The 4,943-nt window shown below is 44.7% G+C and overlaps 1 pseudogene; it reads right to left on the bottom strand.

Annotated features, from left to right (window-relative positions):
• Positions 1 to 1,171: 1,171 nt before the first annotated feature.
• Positions 1,172 to 3,561, bottom strand: LOC102477885 (heat shock protein HSP 90-beta pseudogene; annotated as a pseudogene).
• Between the last annotated feature and the right edge of the window lie 1,382 nt (positions 3,562 to 4,943).

The raw sequence follows: 4,943 nt of genomic DNA, 5'->3' as shown, positions 1-4,943 counted from the left end.
CAGGCCAGGTGCAGGTCGTGGGCGGCACAAGATCCCGAGAGGAGAATGGAGTAGAAGGGATTGTGGCATGGCAGCCCCCTGGGGGGTGATTTCTCGCTTTCTGTCTCTCTGTCTCTCTCTGTCTTTCTGGTGAGCACACGCACCCTATAGCAAAAATCTCTCTCAAAAAAAAAAAAAATTAGCTCCTATCTTGCTAAAATTTGTCTGTTAATGCGTTATGTAGATTCACGTAAGATGGATTTCTATATCAAAATGCATGAATGTTTTAACCTGTTGTGAACATGAGCTTAATTTTTTTTCTATTGAATTAGACAAATCTTCTTGTCTAATACAAAGGGCACCTTAAAACTGGTGTGCTTATAACAGCAGGCTAGTGGCTGCTTTTACTTTACTGAATATATGTTCAGTGTTCAGATCACAGAAAGTTCTTTGTTATTTTGCATGCCTCGGGCCATACCAGGAGAACTTCAGTCTGAGCTCTGTATTTTAAGCACAGTATTGATGAACTAACATTCTTACCAGGAAGGAGATGGAGGAGGGGAACTGGAGACCAGGTTACAGAGAAGAGGATATGTTTGGAGAGGCTGTAACATCTTCAGGTCTTTGTAGAGTTGTTGTATAGATTGCTCATTGTTTATTGCTTCTCTTTTCTTTTTCTTAAGTTCATTTACTTCATCCACAACTGAGAAAGACAAACAGAGAGACAGGGAGATCCAGTAGGATCTCGACTCCAGGATCCACCCTCAGCCTCAGCCAGTCCCAGCTCATGAACAAGCACACACCCAGCATATTCAGGGAAGTCTCTGGAAACGTCCCATGAGGGTCAGCCTCACAGAGGGTCATGTTTTACCACTGCACCACCTTCTGGCCCCTCTTTGTTCTTGCTTTTGTATAAAATTGTCTCATCTTTATTTTGCATACTTTAGTTTCAGAATAAAATATACAACCCACAATATATAACATCTAACCCCATTGTCAAGTTCGGAAGGAGCTGGCACTTGAGGCCTTTATTTCCTGCTTTAGCTACAAGGACAACAGAGTAAAACAACAAACACTAGACATAGTGGAGAGAGCCAAAGGGGACACGGCCACTCAGGGCAGCTGTGGGAGCCACGGGGGCATAATACAGAGGGTACAAGGTTCCCCAGTAGAAATGCCTTATCTGCTTCCTCTATGCATGATGCTCCTCACCACCCTCAAGAGGAGGAAGGCCATCAGGAACCACGGTATTGTGTTCCTCTGCGTCACTTCATCTTCGTCATGCCCAGGCCCAGCTTGATCATGTGGTAGATGAGGTGGGAGTGGGTCTGGGGATCCTTGAGGGAGAAGCCAGAGGAGACCAGTGCCGTTTCAAACAGCAGCTCCATCAGGTCCTTGACAACTTTGTTGCTTTTATCTACCTCAGCCTTCTGCCACAGCATCTCCACAGCAGGGCGGTCAGGGTTGATCTCCAGGTGGTTTTTGGCCATCCTGGAGCCCACCGTAGAGCTATCCCAAAGTGCCTGGGCTTTCATGATCTGCTCCCTGTTGGCCGTCCAGCTATAGGTGCTGGTCACACTGCAGTAGGGTGAAGACACAAGCCTGTTGGAGATCGTCACCTTCTCAACCTGCTTATCCAAGATTTCTTTCATGAGTTGGCACAGGTTCCCAAAGTTTGCCTTCCTCTCCTCTATCTTCTTCTCTTCATCCTCAGGTAACTCCAGGTCCTCCTTGGTAACCGAGACCAGGCTCTTCCCATCAAAACTGAGCTGCTGCATGTAGTACTCGTCAATAGGCTCAGTCACATACACCATGTCAAAGGCTCACTTCCACACCCGCTCCACAAAAGCAGCATTGGCCACCTGCTCTTTGCTCTCCAGTGAAGTAATAGATGAACTTCTGTGTCTCCATTATGTGAGAGATGTATTATGACAGAAAGAATGTCTGTCATCTCATGTCCAGACTGGAAATTGTGATAGCGCAGCAGCTCAGAAGGGCATCGCCAGTTAGTGGAGGGCTCATGGGTTTCAAGTTTTAGATTTTTAGATTACGCCTCAAAATTTTTCTTGTAGTTCTCCTTTCTTGTCTTCTGCCAACTCAGAGGAGGGTTCAAGGGACGTCTTAACAATGTTTTTGTGAATGACTTTCAGGACTTTGCTCTGCTGGAGCATTTCTTGGGAGATGTTCAGCGGCGGGTCCTTAGAGTCATCCACACCATGGACAAAGCTAAGATACTTCGGCATCAACTCATTGCAACTGTCCATGATAAATACATGATGAACACAGAGTTTGATGTCATTCTTTTTCTTTTTGTTCTCAAATAGATCAAAGGGACCCCAAAGAGGGATAAATACCAATGCCCTGAATTCCAACTGATCTTCTATAGACAAGTGCTTGATAGTCCAGTGGTCTTCCCGTCACTGTGAGGCTCTTGTAGAACTCTCTATATTGCTCCTGGGTGAGATCACTGGGGTTTCTGGTTCAAATGGGCTAGGTCTTATTCAGTTCTCCCTGATCACTGTGTCTCTCCTTAATCATCTTGGTCTTCTTTCTTTTTTGTGAATGACTTTCAGGACTTTGCTCTCATCATCTGAGCCCACATCTTCAGTCTTGGATTCTCTTCATCATCTTTGTCTTTCTCTTCTTTCTTTTTTTCATTTTTTTTTTTTTAAAGAGAGACTTTTGCTATAGAGCACATGAGCTCACCAGAGAGACAGAGAGAAGAAACAAGAAATCACCCACCATGCCACAGTTCTGTCTCCTCCATTCTCCTCTTGGGATCTTGGGCACACACAGGCACCTGGCATGAGTTTTAAGCTGCTGGGATCGAGACTCAAACCATGGTTGACTAGGTGGGAGTCCAGTGACATAACCACTAGGTCATCTGCCAGTCCCCTCTTTCTCACCTTTCTCTTCCTCTGATGAGTCATCACCGATTTCTTTCTCTTATTCCTCCTCTAGATAAAGGGTGATTGAGTAATCTATGAACTGTGAATGCTTCTTCGCTACTTCTTTTACCCACCTCTCCTCTAAGTGTTCTGTCTGACCTTCTTTAAGATAGAGGATCACTTTGGTACTCCGAACAATAGGCTTGACATGATCCCCACGCATAGTGAAGGAACCTCACAGTGGAAAACTGTTCCTCATCATTGTGCTTTGTGATAACAAGTACTTTCTCTGCCACCAGGGAGGCAGAATAAAAGCCGACTCCAAACTGCTCAGTCATGGAGATGTCTGCACCAGCCTCCATAAATGCTTTAGTACCAGACTTGGCAATAGTTCCCAAATTATTTGTGAGATCAGCCTTGGTCATGCCAATGCTTGTGTCCACTCAAGTCAAGGTACATTCCTGAGGTTTGATGTCAATTTTCAGCTCTTTACCACTGTCCAACTTGGAAGGGTCTATGAAGCTTTCACAGCAAACCTTGCCCAGGGCATCAGAAGCCTTAGAGATCAACTCTCGAAGGAAAATTTATTGTTGGAGTTAAAGATATTGATAATCAGAGACATGATTTGGGCAGTTTCGGCCTGGAAGGCAAAAGTCTCCACCTCCTCCTCTTGATGGCATACTTCCTTGGGCATCTTGAATGGAAAGATAGGTGAATATTAGAGAGCAGGGTGGGCTGGGACCATGTCCAACTTGCACTTGGCATATAGACAGCTTGGGGTGACTCAAGAGCCCACTTCGTTGTTTTTTTAAGGGAAGCATTAGGCCGAGAAGTGACAGCCACATGAAACTGATGCCAATTTTTAATTTACTCCTAAAGAAGAGATCGTTCACCATTCAGTGTCATAGAGCGAACTTTTGAAGTAGAAACTATCATAGCCCAAGCATTATCCAATGACCAAGGAATGGAGAAATATAGGAGAAGAATTCCCAAATAAACCTCTTTATGGTCTTGAACTGGGAAGTTTCAGATCTCTCAGAAATGTATGTATTGGGACTTGATTGTATTGATTGTGTCATTAAGGGGTTAAGCGAAAACTCAATTCCTTCCTGGTGCCCTAGGGTGGGGGCTTTGGAAATTAACAATAATTTCATTAGGGCAGGGTCTCCAAGCTTGAGCTCTGGTAAGGTTTCTGAGCTAAGGGACTGAGACAGGAATGATAGAGAGAAGGCCCTAGAGATACAGATCACACACACCGTCCCTCCCCCCGCTACAGTTCTGCCCTCTGCCCTCTTGTGATGTCTTTGAACTTTCCAGCTACCCAAACTGTAAGTCATTTGCCCTCTACTTTTATAAATTCAACTGGTCTCAAGTAATTATGTTAGAAATACAGTAATAGACCAAGATAATCAATGTCAAAGCAATAATAATGCCGTGTATTTAAGTTCTTCTGCCTTTTACATTTATTTTTAATTTTTTTTCCCCATAGAGTGCATGTGCTCATTGGAGAAAGACACTGAGGGACAGTGAGAGGGAAAGTGAGAAATCAACCGCCCGAGGGAGGATGGCCGTGCTGCAATCCCTTTTCCTCTATTCTTGTCCTGGAATTTTGGGCACACATGCACACATGTGTGCCTGGTACGATTTTCAAGCTGCCAGGTCTGGGACTCAAACCACAGTTGTTCATGTGGGAGTCTAGTGCCTTAACCACTACACTACCTACTGGCCCCTCTTCTGCCTTTTTAATATAGAAGTTTTAGGGACCAGCAGTTAGCGTAATGGCTATGTCACTGGACTCCCACATAGTCTTGTGTCCTGGACCCAGTGGCTTAAAACTCACGCCAGGCGCGTGTGCGTGCGTGCCCAAGATCCCGAGAGGAGAATGGAGGAGAGAAAGGATTGTGGCGTGGCCATCCCTTCTGGGGGATGATTTCTCGCTTTCTGTCTCTCTGTCTCTCTGTCTGTCTGGAAAGTGCACGTGCCCTATAGCAAAAACCTCTCCTCCAAAAAAAAGAAGTTTTAGCTATTTCTTTTTCACTATATTTTATGTATTTCCAAATTACATATTTATATATT

This window comes from Tupaia chinensis, unplaced genomic scaffold (assembly GCF_000334495.1).
Source record: "Tupaia chinensis unplaced genomic scaffold, TupChi_1.0 Scaffold144346_1, whole genome shotgun sequence".
In the NCBI taxonomy this organism is placed as follows: Eukaryota; Metazoa; Chordata; class Mammalia; order Scandentia; family Tupaiidae; genus Tupaia; species Tupaia belangeri.
This window is presented reverse-complemented; position numbering and strand designations above follow the sequence as displayed.